This window comes from Phascolarctos cinereus, unplaced genomic scaffold (assembly GCF_003287225.1).
Source record: "Phascolarctos cinereus isolate Bilbo 61053 unplaced genomic scaffold, phaCin_HiC Scaffold_4;HRSCAF=312, whole genome shotgun sequence".
Lineage (NCBI taxonomy): Eukaryota > Metazoa > Chordata > Mammalia > Diprotodontia > Phascolarctidae > Phascolarctos > Phascolarctos cinereus.
The window spans coordinates 353048904-353059180 of NW_027555847.1; the positions used below are offsets into that span (position 1 = coordinate 353048904).

At 40.8% G+C, this 10277-nt stretch overlaps 1 protein-coding gene across 1 annotated transcript in view; it reads right to left on the reverse strand.

Moving 5' to 3' along the window:
• Positions 1-9998, reverse strand: part of OSMR (oncostatin M receptor) — an 86339-nt gene extending 76341 nt beyond the window's left edge. The window contains 1 exon segment of the mRNA XM_078153212.1: positions 9594-9998. The gene's annotated coding sequence lies outside the window, so the exon portion shown is untranslated.
• Between the last annotated feature and the right edge of the window lie 279 nt (positions 9999-10277).

Sequence of the window (10277 nt, forward strand, 5' to 3'; positions counted from 1 at the left end):
ATGAATGTATTCACCTTGATGCCTCAGTTTGTCTCTCCCTCTTCTTCATTGACAGTTCTTTGGGCACACCCCATGTCCCATTCCCAGAGTGAGAATATTTTTCTCCTCCTTTTGAGCTGTGCCCTCAGGTGATATGAAGTCATCAGAATCAAATATTTTCTGGATGTATCCTCCATTTGGAGAAATCTGGAGAAATCAGTGCTCAGACGGTACTCTCGCTACCACTTGCTTCTGTGTTATGTGCTTCTATAAAAGCTGATGATCAAACTATTCACACACTAAGTTCCAACTTGCAGCTTGGATTATGTGGATTGGATCTTTAATAAATCTAGAATCAATTCCAGATAAGGCCTATACATCAGAGATGTTCTTAGGATCTAGATATGCTAATGCTAAAGTATCTGCTTCTTTGTCAACACCAACTACTTCTTTAGTGAACTTCAGACTCATTTTAATGTAGCCTAAGTAGGAATTGTCTTTCTCACTCAATCCATAAAATCTATGAAATGCCTGAAATGTCATTTGTAAAAGGACTGGAACACAGTGGTTACAGAAACTCACTTTTCTAAGATAGTGATACATTTTATCTTTCTCGTTTTCACTCTCACTTTGATAAGGAGTCCTTATTGTCCAAGTGGAATGAACCACATACCATAGGTACTGATATTAAGTTGATCATCCTAGTAGCTTATAGCATTCTTCATCCTTGGCTTCATCTACATTTCTTAGTCATCAAAATGCTATTCCTTTTTTCTTTGCGCTCATTATTCCTATGTCCATCCAAGCCACAGTTACCAAAAAAGATACTCTGTTACTTTTTCTTTTGTACAGGGCTGATGGGAACCTTCCATCAGAGGACCCAGATCTTTGGCCCTTTGCTCCCTGATTACCACCCATTGAATAGTCTTGTCCATTGTTCAATCTCTCATCAAGATATTGATAGGTTCTTGCTCTAGAATATAAGTAGTTATGGTCTCCTGTTTGGTTACTATAGTCCACATATGGTTTGATGAAACTGGACAGAGCTTTTACAAGTTAATTCATTTTTTTTAAGTTCAGAAATATCATTCAAAATGATTTATTATTTTTAACAACTCACTAAAATTTGACAACTTTTGTTCAAATTGGAGCAGTTAGGTGGCGCAGTGGATAGAGTACTGGCCCTGGAGTCAGGAGGACCTGAGTTCAAATCTAGACTCAGACACATAACATTCAGCTGTGTGACTCTGGGCATGTCACTTAACCCCATTGCCTAGCAAGAAACAAAACAAACAAACAAACTTTTGTTCAAATCAAGACTAACTAGATAGTCCTTTAGGGCAGGGAACTGTGGATAGAGTGCTAGGACTGAAGTTAGGAAGATTCATCTTTCTAAGTTCAAATCCAGCCTCAGATACCTGCTAGCTGTGTGACCCTGGGCAAGTCATTTAACCCTGTTTCCCTCAGTATCTCATCTGTAAAATGAGCTGGAGAAGGAAATGGCAGATCACTTCAGTATTTTTGCCAAGAAAACTCCAAATGTGGTGACAAAGATTCAGACGTGCCTGAACAATAAACAACAGATACTCCTTTAGCTCTTGGGAGGACACCATACCTGGCACACTTGCTCCAGTCAAATTGCATGTTCCTAACTTAGGTTTTCCTGCTCTTCTCACTTCCAGTCTTTCAATGTGGCTCTCTGTTCACTACAAACTTCAAGGGTCTCTCCTCCTTTTATCGGATAGTTATGAATGAAATTGGCATATGTTTAATAACAATATTAATAATAGCTGGCATTTATGTGGCACTTTAATTCCTACAAAGTGCTTTACATATATTATCTCATTTGATCCTCACAATAACCCTACAAGGTAGATGTTATCATTATCCCTATTTTACAGGTGAGGAAACCAAGACTCGGGAGGTCAAGTGACTTGTCCAGGGTCACACAGCTAGGAAGCATCTGAGGAAGGATTTGAATTCAGGCCTTCTTGACTTTAAGGGTGTTGGTTTTTTTATGTACTTTGGCTGATTCCAAGTGCTGTACCTTTAAGACTTCTTAAAATCTAGTTCTTTTCTCCACCTCAGGCACCTGCCACTGTTGTAAGGCTCCATTGCATTTATATGTTTCTTCCCCAGGGAAAGATGAGACTTTCTCTGAGAAAAATCCTGACTTGGACATTATGGTTCTACTGTGGTGTAATGTTATATTCTAAGGTTCAGAGAAACCTATTAACATTTGAAGCTGTTTCTTGCATTTCTTATGGCTTTTTCTTCTAAGCCAATGCTAATAATTTATCTGCAAATAGTTTCTCTTTAATTATCATCATTCAACTCTATTAAGTATTCCCTTGTCCTCTGTGAGAAGTTTGGCAATCAGACTTCAGTCACTTTCTAAAGTCCTGAGGAAGTTTTGAAGGGTTCATATCCTTGGGTAAATTGCAGAATACAGAGAGGGTATTGGTTTTTTTTCTGATGTCTTTTAGTGGCACTAATAATTAGGAAATTCATTTTGAATAATAAAAATGTTGTACATAGTATATTTTTGTCCTTATTTTATCTATACTGTAATAATGAAGAATTACTCAGATTGAGCTGTCTTTTACATGTTAATTCATGTACTAATGAATTACTGAGAATGGGCTATGGTGACCCCTACCAAGAATTCAGAAGGACACCCAAGCTGAGCAGAGTGAGTTAACTGGTGGGGAGGAAGAGAAGGGGTAGTTGTGAACCAAAAGGAGAAAGATTAAGAGCCAAAATGGAAAAAGACACCACTTCTCCTGGAACCATGACAGTAAGTGATAAAGATCAGTCTAAGCCAGAGAAATGAACAAGAAAACAGATAATACTCATACTAATGCTAATATTAATAATAGCTAGCATTTACATAGCACTTTAGGTTTGTAAAACACTTCACAAATATTATCTTGTTTGATCCTTACAACAACCCAGGAAAGTAAGTGCTATTATTATCCCCATTTTACAGATGAGGAAACTAAGACAAACAAAGGTTAAGAGACTTGCCTAGGGTCACAGAGCCAGATCACACAACCTCTGTTTGAGGTCAGATTTGAACTCAGGTCTTCCTGACTCCAGGCTCAGTGCTCTATCCACTGTACTCACTAGCTGCTTAACTGGGGCCACCTGGAAAGAAATGTTTAGTGCTTCATATCTATACTGCACTAACAGTATCATGAAATTGCTGGGATTTACCTGACCTAAGTATTGTATGCACCCCAAAGTTCCCTCACCCTGTAGTTCTGTACAGTAATTATGTGTGCTCTCCTGAAGAATGTTGATGCTCTGAGACAGCTATCCAAACTATGTGAACCCCCACTTGCACTGGTGAGACTGGGTGCCCAGAGTAAGGCTGCAATATCCCCCCAGGACTCTAAAGATGGTCCTGAAGGTTGGTGGTGTCTTGATAGTGGTGTCTTGTCTAATGCTATTGGATTGAACCTCTATCCCAGTATATTTCCCACCAAGATTACGGGTGATTTATCAATTAATTCCAGACTCCATTAATTTTTAGGAAAGGGGGGAATTAATTGACACAGGTATTACAACAGTTAATATGAAACACTTCCCCCCCCACCTCCAAAAAAAGTCTGTGACTCACTCTCATACAAGTACATGCAGAATCCAGGGAAAAAGTGAGCTCCAAATTAGAAAGGATGAGTGGCACAGAGATAACTCAGTGCTCCCAGTTGTGGGAAGTCCTTTTCTCCCTTTCTTGGGGTGCCCAAGAAGTTCTGCTTAGCTTCCTGGTGTGTGTGTGTGTGGGAACAGTAGTAACCTTGGTGCAATTGGGGGGCATTGAATAAAAGTAAGTGGGTGGTGGAAGCATAAGGAAAGAAGCGCAGAAATTTTTGAAAAACCATTTGTACATGCTTCATCTGTTGTGTAACAGAGCTAAAGTCATAGTGCTTACATTCTTTTCCAAATAAACACACAAAATGCAAGTTATAACTGATCAGGGGTCAAGTTCAACAACAAATCTTAACAAGCAAGTGTTGGCAGGTCAATGTGTGCATGTAATGACTTGCTTACAATGTATACTATCCAGTTACATAATGCAATATTGCATCATCAAAATTTTAACACAGGAAAAAAACTGCATTTTTTGCAAATGCAAAAAATTTACAATAAATTATTAAATTCAAGATACATCACTTTTCAAAAAATATTTTATGTTTTTGAAATTATGCAAATTTTTTAAAAAAAACATTAAAAGGTAAAAGAAAGTAGATTCTAGGGTGGGGGGGTGCTGAGTAATTTTTTTTAAAGGGGGGCAGTAGGCCAAATACATTTGGGAACCTCTGAGTTATTGCTAGTGAATGACAAGGAAACTTGTCACTGGGAGGAACTTGTTCCTATGAAATGATTTGGAGCAGGTTTCCAATTTCAACACACATTTCCCCTATGATAAAGGGTTTTAATACTAGGAAGGGCTTCCTCCCACTGGGAAGAGATAAGCCCAGGCTTAACAGTTCCTGTAAATGAGGGAGAAGGCAAGAGCCTGAACTTCCTTCTCTTGGAGCCAAGACTGCCCCAGTCCTGTTTTCACGGCAAGATTGCTTGCTCTTTCTCTTTGTCAAATCCAAGTGTCCCTAAGTCCCTTACAAAACAATTGTGATCTTTCTTCATTTTCTCCCTTCTCCATGAAAAAGGAATCATTGGAAAAACACAGAAGCCTAGAGACACGCTGTCAATAACAACACAGGAAACAAAGAAAAAGAAATGTAGTTGACATTTAAATGCCATTTTAAATTTTACAAGGCGCTTTACATATATCACAAGGTAGGCATTCTAGATCCCCATTTTAGAGATAAGAAAAGAGAAAGACTAAATGAATTGTCTATGTTCACCCAGCTGGCAAGTATCCTAGGTGGAATTCAAATACTTTTAGTTGTCTCTGGCTTGTCCAGAGATTAATTCTGCTGGAAAGGGACATTGTAGACTCAGCAGGAAACATCAGAGAGCTCTGGTCTTGAAACTGTAGCCCTGGAAGTAGGTGAACTCTCTCCTCCCTCTGGTGCTGCTGCCTTTCCCCTGAAACTGATTGTCTCTGCTGCTGGCATTTTAAAAAAAATACAGAGCATTCCCATTATTGATAAGGAGGACAGATGCAGAGACTCAGCCCAATACAGGGACAGAGAAAAAAGTAAGAATACCTTCATAAAGTAGACAGCTGATCCTTATCATCAGTGGGCATGTATCCAAATCCATAGGTTCCTATATCGTTAAAGCTGGAAGGGACCTTAGAAATCAATGAATCTATGGGCAGCTGTAGATCACTGGCACCGAAATCCAGTGTAGTGATCTCTCTACTTACGATAACATTCTTAAAGATGGGAGGAAGTTTTAGGGATCAATGAAGTCAAAACTCTCTAACTTAAAGTATAAAATGACAAGCCTAAAGTTTTAAGGGGCCATTTAATCCTACCTTCTACCCAGGAATCCTCTCTATCACATCCCTGACAGGAACTGGAGTTGTCATCCAGACCCTTCTTGAATGCTCCTAACAATGGGGAGCTTACTACTCTGTGAGGTCATGTGTTCCATTGGTAGATGGCTCTAATTTTTATAAAATGTAACTTTAATAGAAAATTCAGCAATTCCAAGAGAATATTTCAAGAATTTCAACTAGATTTCCCTTGAACCCTGATTCTCTGAATCCAAATCTTTCTACTACAGCCCTATTGCTTCCTATTCTCCAGCACTTTGACTGACCTAGTAGTAGTCTGTCATGACGAGGGAGCATGGTGTCATGGAAAGAATACAGGATTGAGGAATCATGAGCTCTAGTTCTGCTACAAACTATCTGAAACTTTAGGTTAGGTATTCTAATTTCTCTATGCCTCAGTTTCCTCAACTGTAAAGTGAAGATAATGATAAATAAATAAATTTTATCAATAAATGAATTTTAAGTAAATAAATGAAATAACAAATGAATAAATAAATAATGAGAAAATGAGGATAACTGGGTTGTTGTAAGGGCCAAATGAACATAAAAAGTATAATATGAAATCCAAAAGACCCTATAGCAGGAGAATGGTAGAACTAGCTCCTACTGGCTTATGAGAGACAATTGTTAAATATTCAGTTCAAGCATTTATACCTCAGAAATCAGCAAATGTTACAAAGCAGGCCATGATTCATTGGGTATTATTATTGTTATTATTATTATCATGACTTTAAAAAGCAATGGGGAAAATGTTGATAATGTAGATTAAACTTAAAAGTGTCATGTAGACATTTTTCTCCTGGAGAATCAGCTGTTAAACATTCACCAGCACATTGCTGTATTTAAGTTTCGTGTTAGTTTTTTTTTAATTATATAGCAGAGTGCAGTGATCAGTCGGTCAACCACTGGAAGGGGTCACTGAGACCATCCCAGGAGTGGGGAACCTGTGGCCTCCAGGCCACATGTGGCCTTCTAGGTTCTTGGATAAAGCCTTTTGACTGAGTCCAGGTTTTACAGAACAAATCCTTTTATTAAAGGGAAGTTTGAATTCAGTCAAAGGGCTGCACTTGAGGAACCTAGAGGGTCACATGTGGCCTCAAGGTCACAGGTTTTCTACCCCTGATTCTAGTCTAACATTTTCATTTTACACATGAAGAAACTGAAGCTGAGGGAGATTAAGTGATTTGACCAGGGTCACAGAGTAAACAAAAGAAGCAGGATTTGAATCCAGGCCTTCTGGTTTGAGAGCTAGTGGTCAATTCTACTGTGTCACACAGTATCATTTTGCCTCCCTGCCACTCCTATCCGCCTCTGCTGCTGAAACAGACCCTCTAACCCTAACCCCCTGCATAGCTTAATGTTGCTTAACTTCTTGATCCCTCTTGGTTAGATTCACACACTGCCATCCACTTAAATTACTTTGTATACTTTTTGTATTTACTTATTTGTGTTTATGTCATTTTGCCCCAGTGGAACATAGGCTTATGGTGGGCTGGAATTGTTTCCTTCTCTTTTTTTCACTGTAGCTACCTTCATCTCCTCAAGCCTGGATTATTGTAGTAGTAACCTTCCAGTTAGTTTGACTGTGCTATAATATATTTCCTCTCACTCTAGTCCAGCCTGCATTCAGCCACCAGAGTGATTTTCCTAAAGCGCAGGTCTGATCATTATCCCTCTTCCCCCAAAAAACTCCAGTGGCTCCCTAAGACTTCCAGGATCAAATACAAATTCTGTTTGGCATTCAAAGCCCTTCAAAGGTAGCTCCACCTACCTTTCCAGTATTTTACACCTTACTGAAGATCTAGAGACACTGGCCTCCTAGCACTTCCACAAACCTGACACTCCATCTCTCAGCTTCAGGCATTTTCTCTATCTCCTTTACTGGTAAAGCTCTCCCTCCTCATCTCTGCCTCCCAGCTTCCTTCAAGCCCCAATTAAAAACCCACCTTTTAACCGGAAGCCTTTCCCAATCTCTCTTAATTGTATTGCTTTTCTTCTATTAATTATTTCCTATTTATCTTGTGTATAGCTTGCTTGTATATATTTGTTTGCATGTTGTCTCTCCCTTTAGATTGTGAACTCCTTGAGGGCAGGGATGGTCTTTAGCTTTTCTGTATATTCTCATAGCTTAGCCTAGTGTCTGGCAAGTAGTAAGCTAAATGCTTATTGACTGACTGAGTTCTACTAGAACAACCCCAGGACACACAGCAGACACTTCATAATGCTTGTTCAAGTAAACTAATTTGATTCGAATTTGGTGATCTTTAGGAAGAACAAAGTGGTTAGAAGAAGAACAAACCAACAACCCAACTTGCCAAATAAAAGTATTTTTAGCTAGTCTTACCGTGTTCTAATTTTCCTAAAAACAAACAAACAAACAAAAAACCCCAAAACATTTCCTTCAGAGAAAAACAAACAGCCTGGAATGCTGGGCCTATCAGCTTTATATTCACAACTTGCCCAGGAGAGAAAAAGATTAGGTTATTTTATGAATGAAGCCTTTCAAAATTAGGGAGATAAAAAAGACTACCTAGTCTAAGAGGGTTCTAGATCAGCATTTTCCAAACTAATGTAGCCACATAATACTTTCAAGGTTAGAAATGTAATGTGAAACCTCTAAATACCTCTAGAGTCTAGGAATTCGGAATCTGCCAAGGAGAGTGGCAAGTGAGGGTTGGTGAAATTTGAGAAGAAAATTGAGAAAATATAATGTATTTTCATACCAAAATATTGCTACATATAAGAAATGTTGGTACAAACAATATTTAATACTTTAGAGAGAAATATGGCTAGCATAAACAGCCTTTGTATGGTGCCCAAGAAAGGTGGAGGAGCAGCTAGGTGGCGCAGTGGACAGAGCACCAGCCCAGGATTCAAGAGGACCTGAGTTCAAATATGGCCTTAGATACGTAACACTTACTAGCTGTGTGACCCTGAGCAAGTCACTTAACCCCTATCGCCCAACCCCCCCCCAAAAAAGACCAAGAAAGGTGGAGGGTGCTCCTTGGAACACGCGGTAAAGATCCCTCTCCAGATATATACTGAAGTATCCATCAAGGAAAAAAAGTAGAAACTAATATGTATCATACTGTATGCAATACAATAGCATTTTAATTGGTAGTTTCCTCATCTCTAAATGAGGGAGTATTATACATAATCCCCCTCTTCCAGTGATCTAGCATTCTATTCTGGTCTTTCTGAGAGGGCAGGGGGAAGAATGGGTAGCCGATGCAAAGACTGAAGCTGGGGTGTAGTTTCTGATAGTTGAACTTTTATGGGCTTATATCTTTACCAAGAAAACCCCAAATGGGATCACAAAGGGAGACAGAAACGACTTAACAACAACACAAAAATAATTTTGACACCTTTCCCTCCAAAAAGTCCCACAAGGGGAAGGTCCAAGCAGAAACAGTGGAAAGATTGTTGGATTTGGAGTCAAGTTCCAACTCTCTTTATTACCTTTGTAATCCCTAGGCCAACCACTGAACCTTTGTGAACCTCAACTTCCCCGTCTGTTAAATGAAAGGAGAGTGGATTTAGAGGAACTCTAAGGTCCCTTCCAGCTCTCAATCCTACGGTAATCACGTCAAACTGGGAATAATGAGCTCGTACAAGGTTCCAAAATATAATAGTTAATTCTTCCTAGAACTCTCATTCAGTGAAAGCACAACCAGACCCTAAGGTTAGATGGCCTTTTGTCAGTTATGTTTAGCAGGGATTCTTACTCAAGTATGGACCTGACCTTTGAAGTCTCTTCCAACTCTGAGGAGTCCCCATGTTAAAACAGGTTCTAACCCTAGACTCTTCAACTTGAAAGAGACAAATAAGGCACCAGAGACAAAAGCACCTGGAAGGGTTGCCACGGTCTGTATACTCTTTGGTAACAGTCGGACTCGAAGTGTTAAGTGTATTAAAAGTTCTCATTTTCTCCCCATCTTGAGCGCTCGATTGCGGATGCTCCGCGGGCCCCAATCTGGGAAAGGAAAGCAAACTTGCTGCCAGGAGAGGCGGGGATGGCCCTACTGAGATTAAATGAAGGAAAAGGTGAAGGAGGAGAAGGAGGAGAAAGAGGAGGAGGAGGAGGAAGAAGAAGAAGACTTGCTTTCCCAGGACCAGGAAGCAATAGCAGTTGTAGAGCACTTACGTCTCGGTCCTGGAGCTCGGCTGCTAACAGGAGCGAGATGCGGAGGCGCCGCGGGGCCGGGGGAGGGGGACTAGCTCGTAGTCCCGCGGAGGAAGCAAGCTGAGCGGGCCGTGGAAGGCGTAGAGACAGTGCGGCCAGAGGCTCGCTCTGCGAAGTCGCCCTGACCCCCAGCGATGTAACTCTGGGCTATGAATCAGCCGCAGGCTTAGCACCGGGGCGGGGGCTGGAGTTACTGGAAAAGTGGAGGAGGTGAGGGGGGTGGTAAGGGGAGGGAGTAGGAAGAGGCGAGAGGCGGGAGGACTTTTGCAATTTCCCGTCTCGCCCCGGACACTTGGAACTCCTGGAGACCCAAAGGAATTCGACCACTTTTACTCTTCCAGCGAACAGATGGGAGAATGGCCCTGACGCAGAAGAAGGCGCATTTAACCTCTTGGGCTTTCCAGTCAGGCGAGGGATGGTGGGAAAGAGAGTTTGGCAAAGAGAGAAAGGGAGGGGAAAGTGGGTGGTGTGCGCATTGTGGGGCGGGGGCAGGGAAAGAAAAATTAAAACCTAAGACTTCTAGGCCCCTTACGAGCTGCTTTCACAACTTTAGCTAACAGCCGCCTCCCACCCTGTTTGTCTCAGTTCCTGGGTCCTTCCATTTAACCTTTCCCTGCCCCACCCCCTTCCCCATAATTCTAAGGA